This window comes from Lissotriton helveticus, chromosome 6 (assembly GCF_964261635.1).
Source record: "Lissotriton helveticus chromosome 6, aLisHel1.1, whole genome shotgun sequence".
Classification (NCBI taxonomy): Eukaryota; Metazoa; Chordata; class Amphibia; order Caudata; family Salamandridae; genus Lissotriton; species Lissotriton helveticus.
The window spans coordinates 1,332,070,535-1,332,090,274 of NC_136067.1; the positions used below are offsets into that span (position 1 = coordinate 1,332,070,535).

Here is a 19,740-nt window from a genome sequence, read left to right on the forward strand (position 1 = left end):
ATAAAATTAACCTTTTTTTGCTCCTGTGTCTTGGCCCTCTGGTTCCTGGGTATATTCTCCCCTTCTTACGATTGTATTGCCTCTGCTTCTTGCTGTTTGACTCTGTACTGTTTGCCTTGGAACCTCTGATTGCTCTCCGTACTGAGGCCGGCCGATTTGGTTGTAGGCCTAGACTTGTATATCCTTTTGATGCTTATAAAGGTTTAAAAAAAAAAAAAAAGATACTGTTAGTTTAAAATGTATATCTTTAGGACTGTGTAGGGGGCCTGGAGAAGCAGAAGCTTCTGTAAGTGTCAAAGTTGTTGAAAAACTGTTTGTCCTTCAATCTTTTCCCTTGTCTTTTCTAATTTTTAAATACATGTTTTAATATTTTTCAAATGTTTGTTCTCTCTTTCACAGATTGAAAGTATAAAAATAACAAGTGACTAAGTTAACGACAATTATAAGGTAAATGTTTTCTACTCTTTTCGTTACATTTCTATCACATTTAACTTCTATTAGTTTCACTACTTCATTTCTTTAACCCTCACTTTCCTGCCTTTGCTACTTCCCTCATTCCTTTCTCTATTACTTACTTACTCTACTCCTTCCACTCCTTTTCTCAGTCTTTCTCTTCTCATAGTTCCTCACTCTTGTTCATTCACTCCGTCTCTATTACTCTTAGTGTCTCTGACTGATCACTCTTTCACTACTTGTTCATTATGCTTTCTCTGTGTAGTTGAAGCACACTAAGGGGCATATTATGAACACAGCCAATAAAATTATTGCTGTTTTTATCAGCAGAAAACTGCTGCAAAAGCGGTTTTAGCAGCAGTTTTCTGCAGCAAAAGCGGCTTTAGCGACACATTTCTGCCGATAAAAGCTGCAAAACTTTTATTGCCTATGTTGATAATATGCCCCTATGTTATTTACATTTTTTTGCTGTTTCAATTATTCTTTTTCTGTTACTTCTTCTTTTCTGCTTTCTGTTTTTTCTCTCTGTTATTCCACATGTTTTAATCTTATTTTGAACATTCACTCATATTCTCTAAGAAACTCTTTTTTGTTATTCTTCTACTCTCCTTTTTTCTTTCACTTCCTTATCTATTTTGTTTTTCACAATTATATCCTCTTACATCTTTTCTTCGGTAAATAAATCTATTAAACAGTATCTCTGGTTTAGTCCCTATAGCTGTCTTTCTTTTAACATTACTCTCTGTTTACTTCCCTTATACTTACTCTTCTTTTTTAAAAAAAAAATTTTTTGGGTTCCCTCCCGGTTCGCGTACCGGCGAGCGAACCGGGAAGCGAACCAAAAGAAATAGAGGTTGCCAGAGTGCTAAACATTCTAGCAATTTTTTTATAAAGGGGAGGTAGTTCTGAAAAGAACTTTTTTTTTAATGTTTTTGTTGTTTTATATATATATTTTTTTTCTGAACATTTTTTGTTTTTTTTGTATTTTTTGAACAATTTTATGTTTTTTTTGGTTTTTTGGGGGGGAAACAACGAAAAACAGGCATTGGAAAGGGCTCAACAGGAGCAAAAATTATTTTTTATTTTTTGGGGCGTTTTGAGCACTTGTGGTTTTCAAATGCTCTGTTTATTAAATTAATACTCATATTGCCACATGAGAGTAAGGTACCGCAATATAAACACACTATCTTCATGTGGACAAAGTTGTCTTGAATGTTTGGCACTGTTTCCCGTGCCTCTGGCCCCGACAGAGTTACCTGTGCCGATGTCCTGGCCACAGGAGTTGGTGGGTTGTCCTGGAGGTCACGCATCTCTGCCCTGCTGTAATTTAGTGGATGCCACCTCTGCATGTGACGGTGCATAGTATAGTTGCCGTAACTATACTTCTTATTTGTGCCTCTTGATAAGTCCTCTTTGCATATGAGGCACGTCACATAGCGAGCATTAACTTTTTTTTGTCCTTCAGGAAAAGAAAAAAACTGCCAAATGAAACTATTTTTATGGTGAGATATCCGGGGCTCCTCACGTAAAAACTGTGTTGGCTGTATTTCCTCTTCCTCTTCTTCATCCTCTTCCTCCTCTGTGTTGGGAAGGAACTGTGGAGGTGGTCCTCTCTTCCTATGAGGAGGTGGTGGTGGGGGTGCACCAGCTGCAGCTACTAGTGAAGCCATTTTCCACTCAGCAAAATAGGTCTTCCTTTCACAAAGTTGAAAGTCAGAGTGAGAAAAAAGGTGGGGGCTTTCATCATTTTGGGAAAAAAATAGTTCTAAACCAATGAAAAGTGTTATTTTTAGGTCACATGACCTAGCCTTACATCATTAGGAAACCAAAAGTGAAATGAACCAATGAAAAGTTTTATTAACAAGTCACATGACCTGTTACGCTTATGTTACGCGCTGCGGGACGCGCCCCGGATCGCTTCCGGGGAGCTGCGCTTCGCGCCTCGGTTCTCGCTCCGGAGCACTTCCGGGTGCGCTAACGCGGCGCGTCATAAGACGCATTACGCGACAACGTGATACGTCGCGCTTCCGCGACGCGTCACGATGTTGATTTCTAACGCGGCAGTTGCGCAAACGGAACATTTACCGGTTCGCGGACTGGGTCGCGGCACCAAATTGAGCTAACGGGAAGCTTCCCGGTTCGCGAACCGGGAGCGAACAAAAAAAAATAATAATAAAAAAAATTATTAATAAACATATAAAATATATTTTTTGATTTAAAGAAGAATACATTTTACAGCTATAGATATTAGCTTTTAAAAAACCAATGAAATTCACTGAAAAAAACATAGGTTATAGACCATATATAGTTAGGAATTAGCATTTACAAAACCTTGAAAATTCACTGAAAAAACCATAGGTTATAGACCATATATAGTTAGGAATTAGCATTTAAAAAACCTTTTTTTACTCACACAAAACCATTGAAATTCCATATATAGTTAGTTGCACTAACTATATATCGCGCACCCGCAATCCACTGCTGATCATGTCACATATTACATCATTCATGACATGGTCAGTGACATCACTAATGACATCACTGATGACATCTCAAATGACATCACTGATGACATCACTGATGACATCTCAAATGACATCACTGATGACATCACTGATGACATCTCAAATGACATCACTGATGACATCACTGATGACATCTCATTTGACATTACTGATCACATCACTGATGACATCATTCATGTGATAATACGATGAACTTCTTCAGACTCTAATATAAACTTAGATACACTCAGTGTAAACAGACACTCACAGACTGTCACTCATCCATGGAGTTACTCACACACTTAGTCAGTCATGCAAAGAATCAATCACACCTCCATTTCCTCAACTATACAGTTATACACCCCTTACTTATTCAAACATATACTAACACATATTTACTCTCTTTTACAATGCCTGATACAAGTTCACAATGATCAATACAGCCACTCACACATTCACTGGCTCTTATGCACAGTTATTTATATATGTCAACTGTCACATGTACTGTGTTTTACATATGTACTTACTTTGACATGTAGCACTGAGATATCCATTCACTCACCAATGCACTCAGTCAACCGCCCATACAGGTGTTTCCACATGCACTTTTGAACCCATACATCTAGTGAATCAACTGCTCACACATCTATGCACAGAGTCATACACCTCCCAGCCACCCACACACACACACTCAGTCTCCCATACAAATACTTGGGCAACCAATCAATAACCCATATACTTACTCATATAGCTACTGATCAACACATGCAGCAGTTTACAGAACAACAGACATAATGATGCACAAATTAAGACAGTTTAGTCACTAACTCATGCACTCAGTGACACACATTTATTCACTCACTCATACAGTCAATCATGCACCTACTAAATCCTTCATCCAGACACTTATACATCCACTCATTCTTCAATATGTAAGACATATTTTAACTTTACAGAAACATACAGTCACTGGATGTTGTCATCAGTGATGTCATCAGTGATGTCATTTGAGATGTCATCAGTGATGTCATTAGTGATGTCACTGACCATGTCATGAATGATGTAATATGTGACATGATCAGCAGTGGATTGCGGGTGCGCGATATATAGTTAGTGCAACTAACTATATATGGAATTTCAATGGTTTTGTGTGAGTAAAAAAAGTTTTTTTAAATGCTAATTCCTAACTATATATGGTCTATAACCTATGGTTTTTTCAGTGAATTTTCAAGGTTTTGTAAATGCTAATTCCTAACTATATATGGTCTATAACCTATGGTTTTTAGAGTGAATATATATATATATATATATATATATATATATATATATATATATATATATTCAGCTCCTTTTGCATCACAGACGGGGCACTTCAAAGGCGGGTGCCGGTACCGGTGATGCACCACATGGAATCTTGTCGCTCTTTCTCTCTCCTACTCGCGGAAAAAGTAAAACAGCACTCACGGGGTCAGTTGCAGCAGCAATGTTTTATTACACAGACGCGTTTCAGAAGATTTCCTTCGTCAGTGGAAATCTTCTGAAACGCGTCTGTGTAATAAACCATTGCTGCTGCAACTGACCCCGCGAGTGCTGTTTTACTTTTTTCGCGAGTAGGAGAGAGAGGAAGAGCGACAACAATATATATATATATATATATATATATATATATATATATATATATATATCCACAGTAGGTCTGTTTCAGAAATGTCATTCGGCTTCATTCGGCTTCCACTCGGCGCACGAAACAGAATGCAACACATCCAACCCGGCATCCAGAGCTGATTTACTTTTAAATATTTTGCATTACACCAAGTGCATCATAGCAACACGAAGTGGCCTACGCATTTCGGCCATATCCTTCCACAGGGCCATAGAGACGTGCATATATATATATAGAATGTTTATTTTTAGAAACACAGCACTCCACAGCACTCCACACCACTCCCACGTTAAAAACTCTATTCATTTAATAAAAGACACATTACCTTTTTCATTATTCATTTTTCATTTTTTACAGCTAGGTTACGAGCAACATTTTATTCAGTGGACTATAGATTATGTTGTTGCATATTTCGTTACCTAAACCACTTTAATGCATGTTTATGTTTAAACCTAGGTATGCAATCCTTTTAAAAAATGTAATACAATATGAGTTTTTTGCATACTTTTTACTTCATTATAAAGTACATGCTCCATGCACCGTTCACTTTTTTAAAATACAAATAAAAAAATAAAAACAATAATAACAATATACTTATCCTTTAACACCATCACTTTTCTCAAAATGATGAGATGATAAAGATGAGAGGAGACAAGCAAAAGTGAGAAAAAGTGTGTAGAAGGGGAGAAAGAGGAGAACTGGGAGGAGTGCTTGGTAAAGTACCTATGCACATCATGCATCTCCTATACTCTGTTTAACTCCTCTTTCTCTGACATAAAACTATACTGTAGCCCATCTATCAATTTCAATTTGCAAGCAGTTAAAAAACCCGTTTTTCTTATTGCTCTGACTTCCAGAAGATCATAACCACATCTTTTTATCCTTCATATCATTTATAATTTATGCTACTGCATAAGGCCCTTTACCACAAAGTCATTGACCTAAAATGCTATATGCTCATCTATATTGGATGAGTTGGTATGAGGCAACAACACCCAACTTATTATTTACCCTGAGTTCTATTCATATTTACAGAAAGTGCAAGTTGATCTATCAGTCATCATTTGTACAACTGAACTGCAATCCTTTATGACTGCTTTTTATATAGATGTCTTAGAGAAACGAGGGCATGATGTCAACAGTTTAAGCAACCAGATTAAAAAATATATATATTGCCTTAATCTATTGCTTGAACAGGTTTCACAGAGATAGATTTAAAGAGTCTTGTGCTATTCAAGTGGAGAACTTAGTCATAACATGCTAAGATCTAAAGTGCATTGTGCTAGTTTGATAAAGTCTGGAACGGATCTAAAGTGCGCTTATACATATTTAAGGTGCTTGGATTACCTTAATTTGCTTAGCAAATTAAAAGTGTATCATGCTCACTGATATCTTAGTCAGTTACTGTTTCCATAAAACAACTTTATGATGTGCTTAATACATACTAAGGATCTAGATAGGCAAGGAGCGGAGAAAGAGATTGCCATTTTTTCATTTTTCACAGTATCGACCAGATTGTGTATTGTCAGAACCTATTACTTCTAACACTCATTTATCATCATTTCAACATCTACCTTATGTATATGTGTGTGTGTATATATATATATATATATATATATATATATATATATATATATATATATATATATACAGCAATCCATAGCTTAGCTTCAGCAGCTCAGTCGGCGCCACTCCTTAGCACACACGGACACAGACCAAGAAATTTGGATGCTAATTATTTTATTTGTGCTTCTCTGCCGCCATAACGTTTCGGCCTCAAGGGGCCTTGATCACATCACAACGTGAGTGAATCAAACAACCATATTTAGAGTGACAGTGCATTGGATATAACTAATCATGTGATACACTGAATGATAGACATAGAAGAAATGCTGGTTTTCGCTATAAGGCATTAAAAATAAAGCATGTAAAACAGTACTGATTATGTCTAATTCTGACCAAGGGGAAGTGTAAAATATTTTCAGCAACAACATTGTCTAAATTTACTATACGTGATTTTGCTAAATATTTGCAAATATGTGCAAATAAGCAAGTTAGTGCAAATTATCGCTGTAAATACCATTGTATTGCGAGGTATGTGAAATGCATGGATGAATCCAAAGTAAACAAGGACATCTCGTAATGATACTGAGTCCAACTGCCTGTATAATATCAGCATAAGTCCTGGGATGAATCCATTATACATGTTAAATACACGATAGAACCAAGCAGTAAAATACATCATGGTTTAATATCTGATTCACCATCCTCTGTGCAATGGTTAAAACAATTACCTCTCTGAACAACTAATACTAGTTGTGTAAAGTCGTATCAAGTACATATTGACTACATATTCTGTATACGACTTCTAAAAAAATCCTGGGATAAATCCCCATAGTATGCCATATTGCTGTCTTCCTCAATAAACTTTTTTCCATGATCATGATCCTATAAAAATGTGCAAAAATGGTGCAAGTGTTAAAGTGCAAAACGTTAGATTAAAATCACCTATGTACATACGGGTAAATAATAACATTCATTGGGGTAGACTATATATATATATATATATATCAAGAGACTTCCTCAGCAAGAAGAAGCAGGAGCCCAGAGGAGACCGGTTGGAAAGAACTTTATTCACCATTCAACAACTCAGGCAGCGGCGAATGCATTTCGGATTTACTCCTTCCTCAGCGCCCATCACCTGGAGTGGAAAACAACGTGTGCTAATGTCTGCTGCCTTTTAAATAAATGGCCCGAGTCCGCTCCTCCCCTTTCACGATGATGACCACCTGTTGTAGTTCGTTGGTATCTCATAGAACTGCAACTCCCAGAATGCCATAATGTTCAACAGCACAGGTAGGTGAAAGTAAGGGGAGTGTTTGATGTTGTAATCCATAACTGCGGAAACCCAGAGTTTAAGCAGGACACGATGAGACCACCCGCTGTCCCCTGGTTCCAAAGCCTCTCCTCGGGTCCCCTCAGAACTGCCACAGCCCCCACAGTGAAAAGTCAAATGTTCAGGGGCTAATTTGCGAGTATATATATATGTATACACACACATATATATGGCTCATTTATTAGAGAAGATTTCATGGATGAGATTGAACCCCCTCAAGTGAGGCGTTTGATCTTGTTGTTCCGTAGTGGGACCTTGCCCCCCTGTTAGTTTACAGCCAAATGAAGTAAATCCCCTACAGCTGTCAAAAGCTATATAGCACAATTATACTTGAAAGACTATAGGATTGGATGACAGACAATAACATCCTGACCCTGCTGCAGGTGGGTTTAGGGAGGTCATGAGTATGTTCGACCAGGTGGTCAGAGCCCCGATGCTAATCTGGAATGCTGTTGCTCGGAGGGGAGGTCGCCTGTACATCATATATGTGCACCTCTGCTCCGCCTTTGCTTTGGCCTAGGCCTTTGATTTGGCGTAGGCCAATTTTATGGCAAATGCTGTAGGAGTTGGAGTGTCCTAACTATTTACAATATATTATAGTGAGGCTGCTCAACTACGCAAAGGTTAGGTGTGGGCAGGCGGGCGAGCTAACAGAGCCATTTCCTGTTAGTAGAGGGGTTAGGCAGAAGTGTGTACTTGCCCCACACTATTCTCAATCTACATCAATGGCCTTATAAAGCATTTAGAACAGGGTGATAATGATGCTCCTTAACTGGCAAACATGAGGATCCCAGCGCTCATGTTTGCCGATGACACCCACCTCCCTTCCACTTCACCAATGGGCTTTCAAAAATTACTGGACCACTTTGAAAATGTTTGCAAATTGCAGGGCCTTGAAATTAATGTGGTCAAAAACAAATTAATGGTATTGAACTCAGGTCGTTCATCCAGGGCAAATCCGACATTAGCAGGGAAACCTCTTGAGAGAGTGCAGACATTTACTTATTTGGGTATTACACTGACAGAGCAGGTGGGGTGGCAGTCACACATTATGCAGCTCAGACTAAGACTAGAGCAAGTAGCAGGAACGTTTACCAAGCTGGTCCATAATTCTATGTTTCGACGGGCACAGCCAGCACTACAGGTTTACTACCACCAAGCCCTGGGGATGGCCACGTATGGTGCGGAACTGTGGGACCACCTGGACGTTTCTTTGCTAAAATTGGTGAAAAAACGATTCTTACAAACATTAGTGGGTGTCCTTATAAGCACGCTTTGGTTGTCTCTTAGGTTTAATCCTGGGTTGAGACCCCTATCAGATAAAATTAGCCATCGTACCATCCTCTTTTGGAGGAGGATCTGGGCTACCCCAGAGCTCCGTTCATATCAGGACGGTTTAGAAGAAATACTCAGGCCGGTGGGCTCTAATAACATACCTTAGATCAAGTTCATTAAAGTCACATTGGGGAAGATTGGGCTGCCATCATTGTGGAGTGCCCCGAGAGAGGTTAGGTCAATTCCCACATTTAACATCAAACTAGCATATTGGCAGCACCGTGAGTCCGTCATATACTCCAAAGCTAGGCAAGTCTTTTTGACGGATGCCTTTCTCTTGGATAAAGGCTCATTCATTTGAGAAGATTTCATGGATGAGATTGAACCCCCTCAAGCGAGGCGTTTGTTCTTGTTGTTCTGTTATGGGGCCTGGCCCCTCTGTTCATTTACCACCAAATGGGTTAAAACCCCTACGGCAGATGTACAATTGTACCCAGCATATGGAGCTTCTAAGGAGACTTTAGAACATGTATTAATTTTTTGTCCAGTCTACTCAACTAGAAGGAGGTGTTGGATTTTACCACCTTGTCATAATTTGGGGATTAGAGAGCATAAATTCGCTCTAACGATATTAAAAACGGACCTTAGCAAACCATTGGTTTTTGCACTCTACTGTTATCTGTTGGCTATGTGCAAAACCAGGGCTAAGTTCAGCATCATTAACAGTTGAATATTTGGTGATACTGTGGTAATGTGTGCAAATGTAACAAAATGTGTATTCTTAACGTTTTCTTCTTTTTTTGAGTCCTGTTTCTCTGTACATATGACAGTTTTAAGGTTGTTTTTAGGTGTATTCGTTTTTTATCAAATGTGTTTATTGAATTCTGATCATTAATGTTTTATGAATGTCAACTTGTACCCTTTACTGGCCTCAAGCCGAAATGAAGGTTTCAAACGAGATATATAACTTGTCCGAAACCTTCATTTATGTATATATTAGATAGTTGTAGTTAGAGCCTAGTTTCCATTGGAAATGTGTTTATTGACTTTCATCTATCTTTGGTGCGGTTGACAAATCGTCACATAATTTTCACCAAAAAGTGCGCCATTTAATTCAAGTTGTGCATGGAAAGTTTTGGGGTGATCCATCAAGTGGGCGGTCGAGAAAAAGGGAGGTAAAATAGGTGTATTTCCCATGTTACTTCCCATGGGGATTTTACACACAACTACAGCTCTAACTGCTGAACGAGATTGCACCAAATTTGGCAGAAAGGTTGGTGTTGGGTCAGATAGCGCCTTTTTTGTTATTTAATGTAAATTCATTCAGTAGTTATAGAGTTATTAAAAGAAAAACTAATTTGTAGATATATGGACGTGATTCTTCCACAAATCCTCCTGATCTCATGCTTAGCTCTGATTGGCTGCCAACACTTATAGCAGGAAGTGTTGGCAACCATCTTTGGACTCTAACTCAGCCGAGCCCCATGAAAAAGTAAAAAATAAAGACAAGGGGGCAGGATAGGAATACCCTGACACCCTAGCTCTGATGCTGGGGTAATGCAATGGCCCCACCAGGGCTAAAAAAACATTAAAAAATTGTTTGCAGTGAAAATCACAACTAGCGCATGCTGCCTTACTTGTTTTAAAAAAGCCCTTGAATGAGCCAGGTCCTGGGGGCATGCACATACTGTAGCAGGGTTTCTGTTCTCCCACAGAACTGTGCACAGAGGATTGGAACCTCAACGAATTAGGGTGACCCAAAACTCACCTTAGTACCCAACAAACCCCTTACCGAGCTAGCTACAGTGTCTCATTGGTCATAACAAACTCCCAATGTTTAGACAAACCAGAACATGAGCTTACAATACCTCAGGTTACGTGGAACACATGAGCACTCTTTCGTTATACAATCATTTCAAACCAGAACGTGGAGTAAAGAAGAACACGTGAACATTTGAAATATTTATTTACTAATGTCGTCTTCTCAGGCGCAGTATCTTAGATAATACAAGGAAACATATTATCAAAAGCAAAGTTATCAGCATAGTTACTAGTCCATAAAAAGCGAATGGTGACAGCATGTTAATATGCTGTAAATGAATAAGAGTTAACAACACTTATTTCTCACCCTCCCTAACTCGCATATTATATTAATAGCTAAGAAGGTCTCTTTGGGTTGAATTAGGGCGGGCCCATACCTCAGGATCCTAGAATGAAGAGATCACATCAGCATACAACAGCTCTCTCTGCATGCGAACAGCATCAAGTGTGTTTGTGTGTGTCAAGCAAAGCAATATAAAACCCGCCTTAAAGCCAAAGTTGGCAGAAGCTGCACTTATGTTATGTCTATGAAGGCGCGAAGATCAGACCTCATAACAATTCAGTATCTTGTTTTTCCTGAAGCTTCAGCACTCTCTGTACATACATAGTTTATTGAGCAAAGCTGATATCAGAGTAATAACATATTATTCTCATGTAAATCACAACGAACTACTAGGTTGAAAGCTAAATCAACAATTAAGTGTCGTGTGCAGAAGCAGCAAAAGGAAAAATGGCGTTTAAACATGTAATGTGCCTATGCTAACTTAACGCATTATAAAGATATATAGTAGCTATATGACACCCACCCATGATCCGAGGACGGATAAGATAAGATAAGGGCAACTTCATGAAAGCAGAGTTCAATAACCATGAACAACCTTATAAGTATAAAAAACTGCAGTAACCAAATCAAAATATAAAAAATGTCACAAGCACTCAAGCCAATAGGACTGGGAGGTGAAAAAATGCAAAAAAAAATAAAAAATGGGGCATCATCAAAAACCAGGAAGTCTTTTTAAGGCAAGACCGAATATGCAAAATATGCAGCTACAGCCTCCAACAGGAAATCACCGTCTTCATCCGAAAACAGTTCAGCCATCCAATTCAAAAGAGGAAAAGAGCAAACGTGTTCTCCCAACACTGGAGCCTCTATTACCATCAGAGGACAACTCGGAGGGTTTTCTAGAAAGCTCATTGACAAGAAATCCTGCGCTGCTGTAAGAACGTTCCAAGGACCCATTAGTCCATGCATCGCTGCTAAGGCCATAATCCTGTCGCCAGTACAAACCAACACGTGAGTAACGATGGGACTCATCAGCTGATTAAAGTCGACTTCAGGAGAAACCGGTCCGCAGAGACACAAATCAATGGCCCAATCGAAGTCACAGCTTAGGCAGTGAAATACAGGCTGGACACAGGTGAAGTAGGACAATCGAAACGATAATCCATATGCCGTGCTTAAAATCGCAAGCGGCAGCGTGCCATAATATTCAAGCATTCGGTCCCGAAACAGTGCTAGGAGGGGCTGGGCTGCTCCTTCCACACGTGGGGCATCCATATTTAAGGAAACAAACAACCACTAGAACGGCAGCCGCTAGTGCCAGGATAACCGGGAATCCACCAAATAAACTCGAAAAAATGGAATGGAAGAAAGCAGGGATGACTCCAAAGATTTTTTCAAATGAAGTTACAAGACCACTGCTAACAGACTTAAAAAAATGCGCCAGCCCATTTGTGGAGGACGCGTTGAAGATAGAATGTACCATCTCGCTGAAATGTAACAGTAAATCAGTATTTAAAAGGGCCTGAACTTCTGTCCGTGTATTAGCAATGTGAAGAACGAAAGTTTCCCTAGCCAAAATCAAGGCCACTTCTTTCTGGGACAATAGCGCCCTTATTCTGCTCATGCCGCTGAATTCTGCTTTCAAGGTTGGGATGCGTGGCCAAATGGAAACCTCCCTATTCTCATGTGTGGGTGGGTACAGGACATTCCTGCAGCAAACGACACGCTCAGTTACGGTTACCACATAAGCTACACCTTTATTTAACCCGCAACAATCTTCATTATTTAAAAGTAAATAACTTCCGTTCCCTAGTAAGGTAAAAGTCGGTGTGATTGCAGGAACCGGAGTCCCTTTTAAAACACAGGCCAAGTTCGGCCGGTCTTGGTTACAGGAACCGTGCAATTGTATATGCCTACACATTAGCGAATGACTTCTCGGCAAGCCAGAAAGGAAAGTCATCCTTATCATCGGGACGCTTACCAAAAACCGAATTGACCATAACTGGATTTAGTCTCAAGCCGCCATGTTCCGTTTGAACGGCCGGACCCACGGGGGACCTCCCGGGAGATGACGACCAATGTATTGCACTAATGCACGAATCACGGCAATCGAGACAACATGTAGTATGCGAATATCAGCAAGGGGACAAGCGCCGTGATTCGGGTGCGGGTAAATCCACCCAAAGCAGGCCAATTCGTGCCTGGAATGGACAAAGGACCTAATCTCGCAGCGGACAAAGAGTGGGGGAGGGCGCCATCAAACCAAACGCGATGCTGCCAATGATCAATAGGTATTTCCAGTGCCCTGTACGGGGTGTATTCAGCCGGTACAGGGGAGGGTGTGTAGGTGTGGAACACACCAGAAGTTGCGTCCACTACCGGAAACGTTACCCATGAGTAAAACAGTTCGAACGGGTACGCCGGATCCGCACACACCACTAAAATCACAGCCATGCCCTCCAACGGGACCTGGTATGTCTGTAGATGGGTGCGCACCGCAATGCGACTATGCTGCGCAATGGCCACAGCCACAGCCATGATTTCACCGGAACCACAGAAAAACAAAGTCAACTTTGTAGCACAACTGGGTAGTAATTCAAATAAACCGTTTTAGATAGAATCAAGCTTGAAAAGACCTATTTCAAAAAATAGGTAGGTTTCACCGACACCACCGTTTTCCGGAAACGACAGTGAAGGGGTTAAGGTTTGAACGATATACTACTCGAGTGTCATGATATAAGTCCACCAACGTATGGGCGCCATGTAGCAGGGTTTCTGTTCTCCCACAGAACTGTGCACAGAGGATTGGAACCTCAGCAAATTAGGGTGACCCAAAACTCACCTTAGTACCCAACAAACCCCTTACCGAGCTAGCTACAGTGTCTCATTGGTCATAACAAACTCCCAATGTTTAGACAAACCAGAACATGAGTTTACAATACCTCAGGTTACGTGGAACACATGAGCACTCTTTCGTTATACAATCATTTCAAACCAGAACGTGGAGTAAAGAAGAACACTAATAAGATATAATTCTAGGGCTAAATATTATCAACCAGGCAAATTGCCTAGAAACATTGAGATCGATTCTACCCAGACTCCCTCTGGGAGGAAAAACATACTTTGCAATATTAGATCATTTTCCAAACATACTGCTGAAGTATGGGACTTAATCTCCTCAAAACAGCCCGACTTGTGCTATCTTACAGAGACATGGTTAAAACCACACTCCACCCCTGCTATAACCCTAGGAATTCCTGTCGACTACAAGATAGTCAGACTGGACCGACCTATAAAATCTGGTGGTGGGATAGCCATTGTATATAAACAAGAAATCAGCATCACGATATTAGATGAGCTAAGTACCCCTGAAATGGAACTACTAATTTTTAAAATTGTATGGTCCCCCAAAGAAAGTCAAAAAGGTGCCCTAGTATACCGTCCTCCGGGGCCCTGCACAAACTTTTCCAATAGGCTGATTGAGCTACTGGCCCCTCATATTAATAATGAGAGCAACTTCATACTAGTAGGAGATTTTAATGTTCACAGCGAAAAGCTGGATTGTAAGGAGGCACAGACCCTACTGACAGATTTATCCTTATTAGGACTATTAAAACGAAATTCTGGGCCCACACATCAGGCCGGACACACGCTCGACCTGGTTCTATCTAATTTCCTGTCAATTTCATGTCTACCTGGAGTTCAGGTTAACTGGACTGATCACTTTTTAATGGAATTCTACACCCCATATTCTAACCCTACCCCTGCAAGGACTATCTCCCTACCTAGTGTGCGCAGACAATGGCACAAAGTTACTGCTGAGACCTTCAAGGAAAAATTCAAGCCCGTTGCCATCCTCCCCACTGATAATGCTGAAATAGCACTTGGGAAAATTGAATGCGCAACTAGGGATGCGATAGATAAAATTGCCCCCATGAAGCAATTTAAATCCCGACCTGCTAAAAAACAGGAAGTCTGGTTCTCGGACCATCTAAGGACGTTAAAGCTAACCGCCAGGAAGCTGGAGAAGAAGTGGAGAACCACTCATTTGGTAGAGGACAAGAACAAATATTGGGACTCACTATCCATCTACCATAAAGCCATCCGGGTAGCACGAAAAACCCACATTACGGCACAAATCACAGCTGCAGGGAATTCACCCAGGGTCCTTTATCAAATCCTTCAAACATTTGTTAAACCCACAGCATGTGAAACACCTGAGGTAGCATCACAGCAGCTGTGCAATGAAATATCTCAATTTTTTACAGAAAAAATAGACAAAATCTATGAGAAAATAATCAATGCCAGTAAGACCATCACTACAGATACAGCGCCTCTCCCAATAGACGCCGACCTGAAGCAGAGTACGTACTCTTTGGATACCTTCCCTCCTATTTCGTCCGATAACATCCTCTCTTTGATCTTACAGATCAAAAGTGGTAGCCCAGACGATACTATCCCAGCGAGGATAATGCCCGCCTTAGCGGACCAACTATGCCCCATGATTGGAGACATGGTAAACCTTTCTCTGAGCACAGGTAATGTCCCCAGAGAATGGAAACGAGCCATTGTTAGACCAATTAGGAAAAACACTGCGACTCCATGGACCGAATTGGCTAATCTGAGGCCCATCTCATTACTACCTTTCCTAGGAAAACTGACTGAGAAGCATGTCAACCACCATCTCTCCAGCTATATCGAACTTGCTGGGGCTCTAGACTACTCTCAGTCAGGGTTCAGACCCAAACATAGCACTGAATCCACCCTTCTGTCAGTCACTGATGACCTGCACATGTACCAGGACAAGGGCATCTCAGTAATCTTAGTTCTTTTAGATCTGTCTGCAGCGTTCGACACCGTGTCACATTCCATCCTGACTGAGCGGTTGTCGAACGCTGGCATTAAGAACAAAGCCCTTGCCTGGCTAAGGAGTTTTTTATCCGAGCGCACCCAGACTGTCACCATGGGTGCATATCGTTCAGCGGAGATGGAGATATCAAAAGGGGTGCCCCAGGGTTCGTGTCTTAGCCCGACCCTCTTCAACATTTATGTGGCACCCCTGGCTAGAGTGATGCGTAGGTACGGGTTTATCCCAGTATCCTACGCTGATGATACCCAGCTCCTCTTCCCTTTTAAAACCCTCTCCGCTGAAGTAAGAAACTCCTTTTCATCAGGCATGAAGGCAGTGGCACATTGGATGTCTTCCAATTGCCTTCAGTGCAACGTCAGCAAGACGGAAGTCATGCTGTTTGGAGAAGCCAGGATGCTATGGGCCCCAGATTGGTGGCCACAGGACTTGGGAGCAGCCCCAGAACCAAAGCAGATAGTGAAAAACCTGGGGGTCCGTTTGGACCAAGAACTATCTCTAAAACAGCACTCCAACTTTATCTCGGGTTCTTGCTTCCATACCATCAGCCTGCTGCGCAAGGTCTTCCCTCTACTGCCGGATTCTTTTAGGAGGACGCTAGTACAGGCACTCGTGCTAAGTCGGATCGATTATTGTAATGGCCTGCTGCTTTCAGCCAATGAAGGTGTGCTGGCTAAGCTCCAGGTCATTCAAAATACAGCGGCCCGACTAGTTCTGAATGCCCCGCCAAGGACTCCATCCAAACCCCTCCTTGAGCAATTACATTGGCTCTTGATCCGGCAAAGAACAAAATTCAAGATAGCTTGCCTGATCCACAAATGTCTCCATGGACAAGGGCCTGCTTATCTTAAAAACAAATTTATTCCCTATATGCCATCTCGAACGCTAAGATCAAGCAACAATTTGCTCTTAGTGGTGCCCCGCGCCAAGAAAGCGAGGCATGGGAATAAAGCATTGTCAATTACAGGACCCACACTATGGAACAGACTTCCTCTGTCCCTAAGACAGTGTACTGAGCACTTGAAATTCAGGAGGCAACTGAAAACTGTTTTATTTAAAAATGAGATCTAGCATCTGCTCCAATATCACATCTTCTGTTTAGCCGGCACCAAAAGCGCAGAGATACTCCATCTGGAGTCGATTCAAGCGCTATAAAAACCAGCAAATAAATAAAATAAATAAACACGTGAACATTTGAAATATTTATTTACTAATGTCGTCTTCTCAGGCGCAGTATCTTAGATAATACAAGGAAACATATTATCAAAAGCAAAGTTATCAGCATAGTTACTAGTCCATAAAAAGCGAATGGTGACAGCATGTTAACATGCTGTAAATGAATAAGAGTTAACAACACTTATTTCTCACCCTCCCTAACTCGCATATTATATTAATAGCTAAGAAGGTCTCTTTGGGTTGAATTAGGGCGGGCCCATACCTCAGGATCCTAGAATGAAGAGATCACATCAGCATACAACAGCTCTCTCTGCATGCAAACAGCATCAAGTGTGTTTGTGTGTGTCAAGCAAAGCAATATAAAACCCGCCTTAAAGCCAAAGTTGGCAGAAGCTGCACTTATGTTATGTCTATGAAGGCGCGAAGATCAGACCTCATAACAATTCAGTATCTTGTTTTTCCTGAAGCTTCAGCACTCTCTGTACAGACATAGTTTATTGAGCAAAGCTGATATCAGAGTAATAACATATTATTCTCATGTAAATCACAACGAACTACTAGGTTGAAAGCTAAATCAACAATTAAGTGTCGTGTGCAGAAGCAGCAAAAGGAAAAATGGCGTTTAAACATGTAATGTGCCTATGCAAACTTAACGCATTATAAAGATATATAGTAGCTATATGACAATACCTTAAAAAATAAACAAGGGGGCGCACAAGGCCTCCCTCCTGAAGCCCTTATAAACCCTGGGAACCACCACCTCCCGGGCCTTTGCTGAAATTAAAACCTCCCTGGGGCTTCATTTTAAAGGAAGGAGGGGGGCTGCATGGACCCCCCCTCCTAGGGCTTATAGGTGGCATGTGTTCCAGAGCAGGTTGCACACTCCCTGGCCGGTTCCACATGGACACCAGTGAGTGGCACACACTCCAGTATCCTGCACATGCAGTCCATCTGGCTGCACTGAAACCCAAGGAGCTCACACGTCTTAGGATGTAGCACACATACCAAAGCAAGTCACAAACTGACTGGAGCAAATGACCTGGAAACTCCAGAATCATGAATAATGTTCAGAAAATTTCACACACACCCAGGCAGGTGGCACACAATCTTCATCAGGCTTCATAATAAAGCCAGCAATTTTATAAAAACACAGCTCGGCAGCTTGAGCCCCCTCTGCAGATTCCACACACATCCGCAGCTTACACACAGCAGTTTACACATGCACCTACAGCTTGCACATGCCATGGCAACTTTCACAAGGCAGCTTGATGACACCTCAGCCTTTTGCACTCACACCTGCAGCTTGCAGACACATGCAGCTTCTACACACAAACTCACACACACCCAAACACACAAACACACTTGTAGCTTGCACTCAAACATAGCGTGCACATACCAAACACCCCCAGCAGCTTTCACACACATGTGCAGTTCTCACATATCCTAGCAGCTTGGCACACACAAGCTGCTTGCACACACCTCTGCAGCTTGCACGCACATCTGCACCTTGAATGCACACACCTCAGCAGCTCACGCACACACCCATATATGCATCTTGCGCACACCTCAGCAACTCACAAATGCACCCCTGCAGCAGGGGTCACCCCTTACCTTCGGGAAAGAAGGCTGGTATCTTGAGGCATCTGGTGTTGAGGAGGATGATGGATGCCTTGTCCAGGTGAGCGATGATGGCCGCCGACAGGGGCAGCAGCTTGGCCATCTAATAGAACTTACCATTCTCCTTCTGCCACTAGCTCTTTGCAGCATTCTTGGACTTCTCCTTCATAGTGGGGGCTGGCCAGGCTGGGGATCCAATGGCGATTGCACAGGTCTAGGGTGGATGGAACTGACATAATATACCCGGGACTGGCTGGAGGCAGAGGCACCACGTCCAGTGCTGACTCAATGCAGGAGCCGGGAGCTTATGAAAAGCAGGTCGAAGGTTCATGATATGGAAATTGATTTAGTGGCTGAGGACTCTTGCAGAGTCAGAGGCTGAGTGAGGAGCTGAAGAAAAGCGGGTTGTGGGAATGAGGACCAGAGGTAGGGTTCAAGGGCCAAGGGGGTAGTGGGATGAGCACAGTGTAAAGGGTGTGGGGCCATGGGAATGATGGACCAGTAGGTGGGCTTCAGTGATCTTTAGAAGGGAGATCAGTTCTTGGAACTTAACCTCAGGACACTGAAGTGATGACTTCCACAACACTGAGGGTTACACCAACAGAGTGTTTCACCTTCTGCACCCCCGTAGCACACAGCAAAGTTTATGCGAAGATTCCATACAGTCACCCCTATTCAATAGGGGGAACTGATGTACTTCTGCAAGAGAGATGTCACACATGAGGAAATATGTGCTACACTAGGAGAGCTGCCTTGCAAGAGGAAGGGGAGATATAATACAAGGAGATATCCTAAAGTAGGAGGAATATCGTGCAGGAGAAGAGATTTATCACCGTCGTGCCATTAATTCAAGGGATGTTCCTCACAAAGTTCATTCTGTACGGATGTAGACATTCTAAAAACTTCTTCACAGCCAGGAGAGATGTGTCTGTGAGCAAAATATTTATTTTCAAAAAGGAAAGATGCCGCACCGGATAAAAGGTGTCCTAAAGGAAGAGGCGTCGTTCAAATAGCCCCCTTTCGCACAAGATTAGATGTTCCAGGAAGGAGAGCATATTTTCAGAGGAGGGAAGCACCATAGTGGGAGATATTTCATGGCAGGAGACATCCCACATGTGTCTCGCAGGAGCAGAGATTTCTCACAGGATGGGAGACTACCCTTTAGGGGTATACATTTCTTGGGAG

At 41.7% G+C, this 19,740-nt stretch overlaps 1 protein-coding gene across 1 annotated transcript in view; it reads left to right on the forward strand.

Moving 5' to 3' along the window:
- The window catches only part of LOC144761726 (cystatin-like), a 110,927-nt gene that overhangs the window by 51,243 nt on the left and 39,944 nt on the right, over positions 1–19,740 (forward strand). The window lies entirely within an intron of this gene.